This window comes from Anabrus simplex, chromosome 7, assembly GCF_040414725.1.
Source record: "Anabrus simplex isolate iqAnaSimp1 chromosome 7, ASM4041472v1, whole genome shotgun sequence".
NCBI lineage: Eukaryota > Metazoa > Arthropoda > Insecta > Orthoptera > Tettigoniidae > Anabrus > Anabrus simplex.
Window position 1 is genome coordinate 195,731,212 of NC_090271.1, and position 16,795 is coordinate 195,748,006.

General features: G+C 40.1%; 1 non-coding gene across 1 annotated transcript; it reads left to right on the plus strand.

The window, feature by feature from the left end:
* Positions 1-2,271: 2,271 nt before the first annotated feature.
* TRNAC-GCA (transfer RNA cysteine (anticodon GCA)) lies at positions 2,272-2,343 on the plus strand. Its single transcript has one exon. It is a non-coding gene; the product is annotated as a tRNA-Cys (tRNA).
* The last annotated feature ends 14,452 nt before the right edge of the window (positions 2,344-16,795 follow it).

Here is a 16,795-nt window from a genome sequence, read left to right on the forward strand (position 1 = left end):
CCTTCATTTTCCGAAGTATCATACCCATTCCATTTTTCCTCTGATTAGTGTTTATAGAAGATGGTTGCCTGGTTGTACTTTTTCTTTAAAGAATAATCACCACCACCACAACTCATTAAACGCTTTGGATTTCTATGACGATTGACGTCCATCCAGGTGACCTTCAGATAATGGAGTAAAATATGAACTTTCGTATTCTGAACGCAGCTGCGGTTTGAAGAATTTAATTCAGTGAGAAAATAGTCATATTGCATAGTAAATTGCTACTCTATCCAACAGCAGTTTGGCAACACTTACTGACTTTCTGTTTTCATTTATTCCAAATGACCCAGAGCACCTGTGCTGTCTACTACAAATTAATCATTGGCAGAGAGTCTTTTTATTTGGTTGTTATTTCGTCCTGCTGAAATCCGCAGTGATTTATTTTGTTAGTAAAACGGTTACATGCCTTTGTGGTGTAGTGGTTAGTGTGATTAGCTGCCACCCCGGAGGCCCGGATTCGATTTCCGGCTCTGCCACGAAATTTCAAAAGTGGTACGAGGGCTGGAACGGGGTCCACTCAGCCTCGGGAGGTCAACTGAGTAGAAGTGGGTTCTATTTCCACCTCAGCCACTCTGGAAGTGGTTTTCCGTGCTTTCCCCACTTCTCCTCCAGGCAAATGCTAGGATGGTACCTAATTTAAGGCCACGGCCGCTTCCTTCCCTCTTCCTTGTCTATCCCTTCCAATCTTCCCATCCCCCCGAGAGACCCCTGTTCAGCATAGCAGGTGAGGCCGCCTGGGCGACGTTCTGGTAGTCCTCCCTAGTTGTATTCCCCGACCCAGAGTCTGAAGCTCCAGGACACTGCCCTTGAGGCGGTAAAGGTGGGATCGCTCGCTGAGTCCGACGGAAAAACCGACCCTGGAGGGTAAACAGATAAAGAAGAAGAAGAAGAAGAAGAAGGAAATCTATACAATTTTTTCACCTTAAATTATTTTAATAGTGTGTCCGGCTCCATGGCTGAATGGTCAGCGTATTTGTCTTCGGTTCAGTGGGTCCCGGATTCGATTTCCGGTCAGGTCGGAGATTTTTAACCTTAAGTGGTTAATTCCCCTGGCTCGGAGACGCAATTTTTGTACAATGCCCAACACCCTTTCAATTCACAAACCACACACAGCACTATCCTATACAACAATAACTCGTAGTATCCTACCCACGGCAGATGCTGCCTACCCTCGACGGAGGATCTGCCTTACAAGGGCTGCAGCGGGCTAGCTATTGTATAGCCACACAAAATAATAACAAGAATTATAATTACTATTATCATTAATTATTATTAGAGTCAATTCATATTGTTCTGAATCACCAGATGATAATAGCCTAAAGTAATTTAAGAATTTCTACACACCTATTCCCACACGGTGTGGCCCAAGGGCTAGAAGAAAACTGCGCTAATGAACTACATTCGACGTCACTTACATACGTCACAACATTTCACTTTTCGGTGAATTCCAGCTCTAATTGACATCTCAACCTTCCCTTACTCGCACCGCAGACAAATTGCAGTTCTTTTCATTATACGAAGTTCATCTATTTCCAGGGAATTGGAGAGAAAGTGGGATGAATGTTTACTGATCCACTCAGATTTTGATGGAACTGAGTCAGGAGCGAGAGAAGGGAATATGCTGTAGCTACTTCAAGGGGCTCATGAAATAGCAGAAAAACATTTTTTCAGATATACGTATGGGCATCTTGGATGAATGGTTAGCGTACTGGCCTTCGGTTTAGAGGTCACCAGATTCGATTTTCGGCCGGGTCAAGGATTTTAAGTACGTATTGTTCATTACTGTGATTCGAGGACTGGATGTTTGTGTTTGTCACAATACACAACAATCGCATTACAAAACCACCACTGAAATATTCCATAACGAGTACATCCCACACATTGGGTTTGTGTCAGCAAATAAAATAATGTTATTTGCTTTACGTCCCACTAACCACTCTTACGGTTTTCGGTGCCACCGATGGGCCGGAATTTAGTTCCGCAGGAGTTCTTTTACGTGCTACTAAATCTACCGACACAAGGCTGACGTACTTTAGCACTTTCAAATACCATCGAACTGAGCCAGGATCGAACCTGCCAAGTTGGGACCAGAAGGCCAGCTCCTCAACCATCTGAGCCACATAGTCCGGTAAATGTGTCAGGAAGGCCATCTGGCCGTAAAACTAGGCTGAATCCTTCTTAAGTGCTGACCACAAGTAACTCGGAAAAGGCCAGGAAGTAAAATATAAAGGGGGTATAGCTCAGTTGTAGAGCATTCGACTGCAGATCGAGAGGTCTCCGGTTCAAACCCGGGTGCCCCCTAGTACATTTTTTACCGCCTCTGTGGTGTAGTGGTTAGTGTGATTAGCTGCCACCCCATGGAAACCCGGGTTCGATTCCCGGCTCTGCCACGAAATTTCAAAAGTGGTACGAGGGCTGGAACGGGGTCCACTCAGCCTCGGAAGGTCAACTCAGTAGAGGTGGGTTCGATTCCCACCTCAGCCATTCTGGAAGTGGTTTTCCGTGGTTTCCCACTTCTCCTCCAGGCAAATGCCGGGATGGTACCTAACTTAAGGCCACGGACACTTCCTTCCCTCTTCCTTGTCTATCCTTTCCAATCTTCCCATCCCCCGCAAGGCCCCTCTTCAGCATAGCAGGTGAGGCCGCCTGGGCGATGTACTGGTCATCCTCCCCAGTTGTATCCCCCGAACCAGAATCAGAAGCTCCAGGACACTGCCCTTAAGGCTGTAGAGGTGAGATCCCTCGCTGAATTCGAGGGAAAAGCCAACTCTGAAAGGTAAGCAGATTAAGAAAGTAAAATATAAATACATATGAATTAAAAATATGCATTACTGTCTTGTGTGTAAGTGTTTATATCTTAGTCAACAGCTCCAGTATCTAACGTTCTGCTTGATAATCTGTCGTAATAGGTAACTAAAAGGAGCCCAGGGACTCATAACTTGGGAACGTGGGTTGGCGGCAACGAGGCCCTTAGCTGAGTCCTCGCATTGCTTCCACTTACTTGTGCCAGGCTGCTCACTTTCATCTACTCTTGTTCATTGCCGATCCCGACGGTATTAGGTTCCGATGTCTAGAGAGTCTTTCATTTTCACGCCCTTCCATATTTTCCTTTTTGATTAATGTAGTTCCACTTAAAGCGGTAATCACCCCCAGCATCACCACCACCTACAAATTTATGGTTATATTGACAGTTGAAACACCGGATCCCGTGAGATCTCCGAAGTTAAGCAACATTGGGCATGGTCATGATTTGGATGGGTTGCCACGCGCTGTTGGTGGGGGGGAGGGTAAGGGAATGGTGGAGCGGAAAGGAACTGGCCACCCTACCGTACGTAAACTCCGGCTCAGGTACACCTCTGCGGAGATTCGGACCTGCGTTCGGGCAGAATACACCCTTACATTATTGACACTCTAGGTTTTCTAGTCGTATTTCCTCTTAAAATAATATTCACCACTATCATCAACTCACTTACGTGCCCCTGCAGTGGTTCCTCTACGGTGCGTATATTTTTTGTCCAAGCGAGTGTAAACTTATTGTGAGTGATTTCATACCATAAAGCACTGTTATTCAACCAAGTAAATTGTGCAAACGACCAATTGCGAGTATCATATACTACGAAATATCTTATACGAAGTGGGCGCATTGCAGCAGCCTCAGAATGAGGACTGATTGAACTTTTTTCATTGAATCCATTTGGGAACCCTTACGATATAAAGACTTACAAAGTTTTGCCAGTAAAATATAAATTGAATTAAAAGGCCAACGAGAAGGTAATCAATATAGAAGAGAAGTGAGTTAATATAACGCGAAGGAAAACAGAAAACTTAAAAGTGACATTTTGTGGGATCTGAGAACGACACGTGCAGAGGGGGGGTGTATCAGTGTTGTGAGTTGTCTTTTTACCTCTTTATGAACACACTACGTACATTATGATCAGGACTGTTTTTCTTTTTCTTTTTTATAACTTGTTTTACGTCGCACCGACACTGATAGGTCTTATGGCGATGACGGGATAGGAAAGGGCAAGGGGAGGGAAGGAAGCAGATGTGGCCTTAATTAAGGTTTGAAAATGAGAAACTATGGAAACCCATTTTCAGGGCTGCCGACACTGGGGTTCCACTATCTTCCGAATACAAGCTCGCATCTGTGTGCCCCTAACCACACGGTCAACTCGCTCGGTGATCAGTATCGTGGTAAAGGAGTTCTCCTCTGATGGAACAATAAAAGAAGCACTATGAGGAAGGATTTTCTACTCCGCCCATGTTACTCAAAGTAACAAGATCCTTCACTTCTTGAAAATCGAGACATTCCAAGCCTGATCTATGTGGACAATATTTTTCTACATACATTTCCAAATAAATATTACTAACAATACACTTTATTGTACATAATGTATTGTACGCAAAGTGAAGCGAAGTTGTAATATTCAAAATGGAGTGATCATGTCTTCATGAGTGACTAGTAATAGACAGGTAAGTTGTTAATGTAGAGCCCGGATGTTTGTGCATTAATCGGTTAGAATGCAAATTTACTGAAGCGAGTAGCAAGTATAGCCTACCTTCACAACGCCTTTACTATGGGGTTTGCATAAGCATTAGGCGTACGGCCCTTCAGAACCCCTATAATTTATGTTACTTTTGTTACATTGCGGAAGACCGCGTAGCCGACACTTCCTACAAACAAAATTAGTTTGCAGTCTATCCTGTTACTGCATAAAAATCCGGGCTTTACATAATAAGCCAGTTATACATTATAAGTACTGGGAATTAATGATATCGATGTCCCTTTTTTGTAAGGAAAATCGTTTCTGTGGTTGGTTCTATTCCATAGTTTGTTTTGATACCGACCTATCTTGTGCAAAACTTTAGTCATCTACATCTTAAAATATCTCTACAATTCCTAATCCAACCACCTCCCTCTAAAATCATTTGAAGGATTTCTGGATTTCTAGTGTGTGTATCCTATCTCTTCTTGTGTTCATTAGTGATCCAAAATTCCTCTATAGCCCCACTTCGGAAAGGCTACTCTTCCTCTGTGTTCTAGTTACTGTTCATGTGTCATTTCGCAATAACACTATGTTATAAGTGAACGTCTTTCTAATAGATACATCTACAGTATAATACAAGTGAGTGAATTGCACTTCCTCAGAGCACTTTCTGAAGAGAAGCTCATCAAATAATTGTATAATGCCTATGACAGTAACATTACTTGTGACCTTTGAATAATAGAATTTTCGAACTATTACTGGACTTCGTTCCAACCCTGCACAGGGTAAGTCAAGAGACGAAAGTGTTCTGCGAAAGTAAAATTCGCCAAAGACTTGTGTTAATTCCAGAGACTGCAACGTCTGATGCTGAAAAAGCTTTTTATGTGTTAGAATTTGTGCTGCGAATTTTCATCGGGAATTTTGGGCTAAGTAGAACAAAGTGAGCAATTTGAAAGTACGGTTTTTGTATGTCCTCAGCAGAATAGTAAACTTGAGAAGAAGGGAATATTCGTAAGAAATTCTGAGAAATCACTGATTGGAGAGTCGTGTGACCTACGAATTCTAGTTATCAGAATGTTGTAAAGTAAACTGACAATGAAGTCATTCAAATTTCAACTATAGCTAAAAGGCAATGGAAACTATTACTGAGATACGCTTTCAGTTTTTTATCAGCAGCCTTCAAGCAGAAGAAAATAGAGAGTTCACGGACCGTTTAATTTTAAGCGGTGAAGCGAGAGTTGCCACAAAATGAAACACAACTGTCGCATTTGAGGTATTCGGACGAACTTACCGATTATAAGCGTGGATCGTCGAAGGACATTGTCTTTCGTGCAGTTTCGCGCCAAAAACTTTGATGGCGTTCTTTCTTTTCTGACGTTTTTATGCCTGAATATTACTACGTGGACATGTTGCACCAAATACACAAACTGCCGACACTATTGTCTTCCATCTGATTGGAAATCCGTCCTATTGTTATATTTTGTGTATATCTGAAAACGGATATGTGCTAGTGGTGGATTGGACTAATTGGAGCCGGGTACCAAAGTACCTCGACTTCATGGTATGTTATTTCTTCCTATCAGGATCAATAAATGATCGTATCGAGTCCACCGTAGGTTCGACATCGAATTATCTGGTTGGTTTCTATAATTTTGTTAGCAGTTTAACGTTACATTGTAAAATTTTCTCTTTAGTTTGGTGTCTTCATGAGGGTGATGGCACTTGTGGTTTCTTACCGCCCTTGTGGGTGTGGGTGGTAGAATATCACCCATGGTATATCCTTCCCGTCTTGAGAGGGTCTGTTATCTTGGGAGCTTGGAGTGGAAACCACGCTGCCCTTATCTGAGTTCTGGCATTGTTCCCACTTACTTGTGTTAGGCTCCTCACTTTCATTTATCCTACCTGAACTCCCTTGGTTCAACTTTTGTTTCTTCCGACCCCAACGTTATTAGGATTACGAGGCCTAGGGAGTCTTTTATTTTCACGCCCTTCGTGGACCTTGTCTTTCTTTGATCGATACCTTTATTTTTCGAAGTGTCGGACGCCTTCCATTTCTTCCCTCTGATTAATGTTAATAAAATATGGTTGCCTAGTCGTACTTGCCCTTAAAACATTATTCACCACCATCACTTGTGTTTTTGTATGATTGAATTTTGAATTTAATACCAGCCATAGTGAAAAACCTATCGTTTATATTACAATTCTTTCGTTATTCACACTATTTATCAATACCTACGCACTTTATTCGCCCTATTCATCAATTCTCTTAGAATTCACCTAAGAGATAATGTCCTTCATCATTTCATATGTTTTATTTCATTGTATGCCCTCTCCAGGATCTTGTCCTACCTTCTTCACCTTCTCCACGTCCTTCATAGACTAAAATGAAAAGACAATATCGCCTGTAAATGACATCATTCCAATTTTCTCATCTGAACTGGCATTCCATTCTTAAACTTTTCGTTGATTTCCCTTACTACCTGATTCGTCGATAAGAATATGGAGGTCTTAGAGGCTATTTTGCCTGTTTCTCTTTAATATCCCACGATTCTGACGCATTGTTTTGAGCCCCGGACTTACTTTTAGAAAACCCTTTTGTGTCAGAAGTTGATTCTTATCACCTTTAGAATATTAAAGAACTAGTTACAATCAACTTAAAAGAGGTGCAGCTTTTAGATCTAAAAATGCCATTAATTTTATTAGGTAGGATGGCCTGGCTGGATGTATCTCTCAGTACACTGATACTCCTTGATGACGTCGTGTGCCACGTCTCTCATAATAGCGCCACACCTGTTTTCTTGAGTGGGTCATCCGGTAGGCAACAAGGAAGCAGTGAATTAATCACTTTCGTGTCGGCGAGTAATAGAGGGAAGTCAACGTGGCCCATATTCTGCGGCGGAAAGCGCAGCCATGTTTACCCCCAGAGTGTAATGATGCATGCGGAAGGCTTGTAGGGCAAGGTCGTTTTGGAACATCCTATTGACCTATTGCACTTCAATAAGACTGCATTGGACATGATCTGCCCTGACGGCTCAAAACCTTCCTGCATTCATCAAGTATTCTAGATCGCGGGTGAGGCTAATGATTGGTGTCATTAAAGTAGGGCATTGGAACATTCCCCTTGATTGAATACGTTCCAATTTACACGTATACACGTAACTAGTAACCTAAATGCATTTGAAGTATGTCATTGTTTTTGCTTCACATACAGGGCTCGTGATATCGTACGAGCGTACAAAATACAAATAACTGTTGGACGCCTGGAAGGAAAGCTTTCCATAAAATAAAATAAAATACGCCAAAATTTAAACTCATAGATTTTAAATCGTATCCGATGATTCGGAAATTCGAATCCAAAGGTAGGTCTTAAGTTACCCACTCCCCCTTGAACACTTGGTTTCAGGATTTGAGGCGTTCAGAATACCAGTGGTGTAAGTCCAGATAGGCTAACTATTTTTTGTGACATTGTGAGTAAAAGATATATGGAAATAAAGAACTCAGCCTATATTTTACAAATCTTATTTTGGTTTATTTTGAAAGAGAAAATAGTACTTCACCCGTTCCATGTGGATTTCAGCGCACAGAATAACCATTTGAAATTATATGTATTTATTTAAGGTATGGCTTTTTGGATACATTCCAGAAACATTATTACGTTCATCACCATATTATAAACAAATAGCTAATTCTCGGATGCATCTGATGGAATTTGGGGTTGGCGTTAGGAACTCCTTATACTTTACTCCGTAATCTCTATTTCCGCTGTCTTCCCTAATATGGTGAATGGTCTGCTGTGGTAATTGCTTCAGTTGTCTACTGAAAATTATAACAAAATATTCAATATACAATATAACTTTTCATCTGTAGTTTTTAATTGAAAAATTGAATCGTAAAACTACGTCATTTCAATATTTTCACTCGCAGTTCTTGTAGTGATCACGTTTCTTTACATATTCACACATAGAAAAATCCTTCATTTTCTTCAGCGTTTACGTCTTTTTAAGCAAGCATAACATTCATCTGAAAAATTAGTTGGATCTAATTAGACACCATAGCCTGAGAAGCTCTTATTAGGTGCACATCTCTTTCCTGCTTCTGCGAAATCTGTTGAGCTTCATTCTATTCCACTGAAATCTTTATATTAATGGAGATTAAATTTGGCCATGAAAAGATTGAAATAGAATACTTCTCTTTCACTGGTGTTTTCTATTCTTCTTTACATTCCTGCACGTACATATTATACATTTTGCATGTAGACAAATCTGTTTTATTTTCTTTCAGGATTTTTGTTTCTGGTGTAATGACTTTGATAAGCAGGAAATGGTTTCATATGATTAATAACATACTGTAAGTTTTAAAACTTACCTTCATTTTCTTCCGAACACTATTCTCTTCCATAGTAATGATTAGCTGGTGTTATAGCAACAAAATATCAAAACACAACGTGCAGTGTGGACTTGCTTCACTTGTATTCTGAAATAATAAAAAGCTGCTTCAGTGATCATGTAAAGTGCTGCCGCATAGAGACAAACAGCTCAACTCTGGACATCATTCAATAGTCCTCTGATAAAACACCATACTGGATAGTGTAACAGCCATCTGTTCTGAAAAACAATCATTTTTGGACTTACACCACTTGTATTCTGAGTGCCTCATACGTAAATTGGTAACTGAGCAATACAAGTGAATAGAATACTTAATCTACAGTTTATACGACAAACAACATTACGTAAAAGTAGGCTACACTACCTTATAATTTAAACTGTCTAGTATGAGCCCAGGGTATCTGATGGCATGATAATACATTTAAAAAATATTGAGAGTGACAATAGCACAGTTTCGTGGAAGTCTCCTTTGGAATTTTTGAAGATGATATTAAGACTTCCTCGAGTAGCATGTTCTGTATCCACTGAAGTCCTTTTGTAACTTTTCTAATCATGTCATAACAAACTACCAATTTGTACTATTTGTAATCAAACTAAGTATTAGCTTGCACGATTTGTTTACAGAGTACATACTTTAATATATTCACATTCACATGCATAATAAATATTTCTTGAACAAATATTTTGAAGCGTTGTTGAAAATATAATAGTAAACCGTTGACCTATATCTGAGCATAGGCAGCGCATCTTAAAAAGCAGACACATAATAGCTGTTCTCCCCATCATAACAAACATTATGCAATATCTCCGCCCACACATTGCTATTATTTTACAGCTCATTAGGAAGGCAAAAGTAAACACATCTAAAAATATAAATATCAGATAGTTTGAGTATTCAGAGTTTCCATTGGATGTAATGTTTAATACGTTACATTAGAAGCTCGTTTTGGAAAAAGAAAGAATTAATTCTGAACATCAATAAAACTACATTTATAAGTTTATAATCGAAGAGGTTCACCTCTGTGGTGTAGTGGTTAGTGTGATTAGCTGCCACCCCCAGACGCCCGGGTTCGATTCCCGGCTCTGCCACGAAATTTGAAAAGTGGTACGAGGGCTGGAACGGGGTTCACTTAGCCTCAGGAAGTCAACTGAGTAGAGGTGGGTTCGATTCCCACCTCAGCCATCCTGGAAGTGGTTTTCCGTGGTTTCCACTTCTCCTCCAGGCAAATGCCGGGATGGTACCTAACTTAAGACCACGGCCGCTTCATTCCCTCTTCCTTGTCTATCCCCTCCAATCTTCCCATCCCCCGCTAAGGCCCCTGTTCAGCATAGCACGTGAGGCCGCCTGGGCGAGGTACTGGTCATCCTCCCCAGTTGTATCCCCCGACCAAGAGACTGAAGCTCCAGGACACCACCCTTGAGGCGGTAGAGGTGGGATCCCTCGCTGAGATCGAGGAATAAACCAACCCTGGAGGGTAAGAAAGAAAGAAAGATAATTGAAGAGGAGGTGATTTTTGCAGAACTGATTGCGTATAGCAACTAATGGAAAGTTTACTGTATTTGTCACAACATTCATAAATTATTTATGGACGACATCATGACACCGATAACTCACGATAACACAATAAGTAAAAATAAACTATTACGAGAATTTATTACACATTAGTTAATTCTGTACTTACTTACCGACAGGTTGCAGGCGGGGGTGTATTTGTTGTTTTATACTTTGTGGCTTCTTTACGTTTGTTGTTCGACTCCATGGCTAAATGGTTAGCTTGCTGGCCTTTGGCCACAGGGGTCCCGGGTTCGATGCCCGGCAGGGTCGGGAATTTTAACCATAATTGGATAATTTCGCTGGCACGGGGGCTGGGTGTATGCGTCTTCATCAACAGTTCATCCTCACCACGACGCGCAGGTCGCCTACGGGGGTCAAATCAAAGGACCTGCATCTGACGAGCCGAACTTGTCCTCGGACACTCTCGGCAGTAAAAGCCGTACACCGTTTCATTTCATTTCATTTCATTTCATTTCATTTTTTACCTTTGTTGATGTGTTTATTTAATGTGTACAGTGTGTATGGGAACTTGGATTTGTGATTATTGATAAATATTAGTTTATCTAACTGACTCACTGACTTACTTAATGGATTTTGTTATCCGAAGGAACTTACTGTTGTTCAGGCACGTCAAGGTCACGAGACGACTGACAGTTGTATGTGCATGAGAAACAGCTGTTCCGAGCGCTAGCCCGGGACGTTACCAGATAGCGGCAAGCCTCGAGGGTTGCACATTACACGTTAATAACTACGGTACGGTATTTCGTACAATACATGTAATATATTCTTTCATATAAGGACATCTACAATTAAATGTGTTCAACACGGCGTTTGCATAAAATGTAAGAATCAATCAAATCATCGTCTACAAAGAAAATAAATAATTACTTTAAAGCTTGCCACAAACAAAAAATTACAAAATAATTGAAATTTACATTTTTAGGGGCTTAACACGCTTAACCCGCGAGGGGTCGCGTGCCGAGTGTAACGTAAGGAGTCGCGTACGGTCGTTTCGACCGGAAAGCAATAAAACACCAAACGCTTACTTAATACGCTATTTATTGTTACACTAATATAAGATAATACTATTTAAATGCAGGCAAACACTTTCTAGCATAATTATAATAATTAGATTGCCTTTTGCTGATGAAATTGAAAATAAAAATTCAAATTCTGTTTATGGAAAATACCTTTAAAATTATGTTTAATTTCATTTAACACACATCTAGACAATGCACCTTCTCCCTCTACTCAATAATGAATGATAACAACGCACTTTCCGCATTATAATTAAGTCTACGCAATGAATCGCGTATGGTTGAATAGAACGAAGACAGGTGACGTGAGGAGTCGCGTGCGAACGAAACGACCGGATAGCCAGCTTGTCACTCACTGAAGGAATGGAGAGGGATAACAGTGGTGTGACAGAAGTGTGGATGTGTCCATTGGAAGGTACTGATGGGTAGGAAGTATAATAAACAGGGTTCGGGGAAGGATGGATCAAAATAAACAGAAATGGTTGAAACGACCGGACGCGACCCCTCACGGGTTCACTCTCCTACGAATAAGCAGAATAATATCGAACATTATACCGCTACTTTATCGCTTCTGTAGCAAAACGTCATGATTTTATAAACTTAAAACAAAATAAAAGAGGCCACAATGAAAGTAGCATCTCTTCAAGCAATTGTGTTGATACAACAGAACACAGATACAAACACTAACAAATTACTGTATCAATCCTTATGCTACAGCCTATGTAGCTGTATCCTTCAACCATAACTTGTAGACCAAAACAGGTAACTGGAGCCTGTCATTAGTAGGTGTGCACAGCCCTGAATCAGCAACGTGGGGAAGTACAAGCCGACTGAGAGGAAGAGACTAGCGCCCTCGTGAGCAGATGTTCCTACCTTGGGAACTGCGCTTACGGCGGGCAGTATTTGACACTCGTGCTGTAGGTAAATATTTTTAAAAGAAGACAAGTAGTTCAGTTCGTCATATTGGGGGTAATGTACAGAAATTGTTCGTGGATATAAATATTCTTAATGTAAAAAGATGAATGTCCTGCAAGCACATACATACAGTATGTTAAGAAAAATACAATTTTTGTGTTCAAGAGTTAGTAAGTTTGAATCACCATCAAAAGACCTGAAATTGGTTTCCAACAGAGGTCTTTTCTATCAAGTACATTCGTAACGGTACCTTAAAGCCAAGACAGCTTCCTTCACATCCTTCAAATCAGAGAATAGCCGGAAACCTGTCTGCGTTAGTGTCAAGTTAAACCACATCAAACGTGTGAGTTGGATGGGCAGAGGGGGACAGGTAGCTATCAGCTTTCATCGGAAGGTGATGAGTTCAAATCCCATTATTCGCAGTTCTGAAGATGGTCTTCCAAGCTTTCCAGTTTTTTCACACCAAGCAAATGCAGGGGCTGTACGTTAACTGAGGCCACGGTCGCTTATTCGTAGACCTAGCTATTTCCTATCCCATTATCACCATAATACTTGTCCTTGTCAATGCACTGTAAAACAAATAGTTACTAACTGAATTCATACCTACAACAAAGGATATACTTTTCTTTCTTATCACGTGACAAGACCCTACTCATGACTTGCTTCAAGTAGCAAAAAAATAACCTAAACTCTAAAGAGTTCATACACACACACAAAATGCACATTTTAATTTCTTACGATAGGTCAGAAAAATATATAATTTTGTTCAGCGAAATAATGAGTTCGAACCTCACCGACGTCTCTGTACCAATTTTCTTGCAGTAGTTTGTATCAGATATTTGCATTTTAATGAAGAAGTGCATACTCCAGTCAGAATAGTTAGCGGGGGCTATGTGCACAACACTGATATGTCTATTATAGTTGATTTATTCACTACCTTGGTCAGTGAATAAACAAAGAATCTAGTTACTCTTTGACCTCAAGTTATATACTTTTATTCGGTGATTCAGTTCAAAATTTTCAGAATTTTTCAGATTCATACGTTCTCGAGAAAGAACCAAAATTGTCGCAATTAATTCAAAAACTGAAAGGGTTAAAAAATCTGTATTTTCATAAATTAAAATTTCATTTTTCAAATCCAAATAAATGTACATGTTTTCTAAAGGAAAGCTTCAGATTTCAAGAGGAGTGAAAAATGTGTCTGTTTGCTTCAATTTTCGGCGTATCGTGTTAAATGTGAACGAAGTTTGAAAAGCCCCTTACAACAAATTTTATGACACAAAATCCGTTTTTTTGTGCCGTACGAAAAGCTCAAACTTGGCAGGTTTGATCCTGTCTCAGTCCGATGGTATTTGAAGGTGTTCAAATACGTCAGCCTCGTGTCAATAGAACGTAATAAAACTCCTGTGGGCCAAACTTCTGGCACCTCGGCGTCTCCTAAAACCGTAGAAAATAGTTAGTGAGACGTAAAATATTATTATTATTATTATTATTATTATTATTATTAGCAGTAGTAGTAGTAGTTGTTGTTGTATTATTATAAACAACTCTCAGTAATAATGTAATTACATACCAGCCATATTCCAGGAAAATCCTTTATATACTGTAGTAGCATATATTGAGTGAGTATTTGTAAATTTGCGTTCGCCATTGTATAAAACTCACTAAAACAAATTATGATGAAATAATTTATAGGGATCTAATTTTCTTCTTCGTTAACATTTAAAATTAAAATCTAGCTTCTGTGTTGACGGATTAGTTTTGTGCAACTGTATTACTGCCTAGCGGAGAAAAGTAGCCCCACAAAGCACACCTCAGCTAACAACAAAAGCCAGTCGGTACTATGTTATAACTAACAATCTTTCTCATCCATGAATTCATGCCAAATTATACGCATATTCATACGGCATGTTAAACTGACATTTTCTCTGGAGGCATCTGTCGGTAGTGGTTTCTTTTTTTTTTTTGTTAGTCTTATTACGTCGCACCAACAAAGGTCTTATGGTGACGATGGGATAGGAGAGGGTAAGAAGTGGGAAGAACACAACCGTGTTCTTAGTTAAGATACATCAATAGCATATATCTGGCGTGAAAATGGAAAACTACGGAAAATCGTTTTCAGGGTTGCTGACAGTTGGGTTCGAACCCCGTAACTCCCGAATGCAAGCTGACAGCTACCTGAGCCAAACCGCGCAGTCACTGCTCGTTGGCAGTAAAGTAAAGTGCGATAAAGCTGAATAACATTAAGACAGAATGAGGAAGATTTCCAAATGTATAGTACGGTACAGTTCCTGATCCAAGGTTATGCGAAAATGCTCCTGCTTTTCATTCTTGTACTGTAGCTCTTTTGATAGCTGAAATGGCACTGGGAGTAAAATCTCACGGTACCCATTGATGATAACTTCTCTCTTATTATCAGCTCTATCAAAAAAGTTACAAATAATTACTTTTTCTTCCTCTGAACCCACCTTGAAATGTCCCTAAGTGACCTGAACCGAGTATCCTACAGAACGCTGATATAAAATGAAAATCTGTAAATATCTTTGGTTTTTGGGCCGATGTCCTAGATGTTAGTCCCCTTTAAACAACAACAATCATCAAATATCGCAAATATCCCTGTTATGAACCGTCGTATTAATATGTATATGAGATGAAAGATCGAAAATTGAACTTTCTACGTTTTTGTCATATAGACTTTTATGTTATCGGAGATAAAGAATAAGCTTTACGATATTTTTGTAAATCCCTTCTCTAGGCGGTAATCTTGACGTCATATGCACCTGATAATGTCCGGTGGTATTTGTAGGTGCTCAAATATGTCAGCCTCATGTCGGTAGATTTATTACACCAGCGGGACTAAATTTCGGCATCTTGATGACTCCGAAAACCGCAGTTAGTAGGACATGAAATCCTATAACATTATTATTCGAATGAGTACATTCTAAATAAGGTGTTTGATTGATATATGTGAGGCAAATTTCCAGTTTTGGAAACACAAACTACAGATGGTCACCAATGGTAAAAGACATTCAGATGAAACGGATAATCATCAGGAAGTTTTGCTGAAACAATAAATACATAGACCGCGGACCTTATCTTTTATTTAACATTTTTTAATGAGAGATAACCTCTCAAAGCACGATTCAGATAATAAAATTATAATAAAGTCGTTTCCGAAAGAAAATTGCTTAGTTATCGAAGGGCAGTGCGTGTACATTAGTGTTGTATTCTCTTGACTGTTTCAGCACTCACGAATCAGTCACATTTGCAGCAGCAGCAGCAGCATTCTGCAGAGTGGAAGCTCATTTCCTGTAATTGGCTTGTTATTGTTCCGTTTGAGGTACACGCTGCTATACATAGATACACTGTTTCGCTAGTTTATTTCCGCATGCACTGTGGAGTCGCTGCCCGGATATTGTTTCAGGTAGGCGCTCGAGTAAAACAAGCCCACTAACGATGCCTTTGTTGAGTGTACCAACTTGAAGAAACGTTTCCAAGCAAGTATAAAAAGGGAAATATAACAGGTTTTATACTTCAAGAGGTAAAAGAACTCCTAACCTCTGTCATCCGAACTGGTGATTTAAATGATTGAATGGATACGGGGCTGAAACAGGTGAAATATTTCAAGTATTTAGGATGTGAATGCTTCCAAGATGGTAGCCTATAATATGTAAAATTAAATCATGGTGTAACAAGGCTGCCAACGGCCGTAGCCGTGTTGAAACACCGGATCCCGTGAGATCTCCGAAGTTAAGCAACGTTGGGCGTGGTCAGGAGTTGGATGGGTTGCCACGCGCTGTTGGTGGGAGGTAAGGGAATGGAGGAGCGGAAAGGAACTGGCCACCCTACCGCACGTAAACTCCGGCTCACGAACACCTCTGCGGAGGTTCGGACCTGCCTTCGGGCAGAACAACCCTTACCTTACCTGTAACAAGGCTAATGGAGTGAGCTCGCAGTTACTATTAAAAAAAGTCACTTCTTGAACAGTGCACTATCAATATCTACTACATTTCCATCAAACTAAATCCCTCCCAATAATAATATTAATAATATGAAGAAAATGATATATGTTTGACGTCCCTCCAATTAATACTAATATTTTAAGTGACAGCAAAGTGTCGACTTTTTGTCTGCAGATTAGTTTTAACGTGAGGGAATCTAATGATTTTTTTAAAATTTTGAACATACGGCCTTGACTCGATTTTTTTTTTTTTTTTTTTTTTTTTTGCTATTTGCTTTACGTCGCACCGACACAGATATGTCTTACAACGACGATGGGATAGGAAATGTCTAGGAATTGGAAGGAAGCGGCCGTGGCTTTCATTAAGGTACAGCCCCGGCATTTGCCTGGTGTGAAAATGGGAAACCACGGAA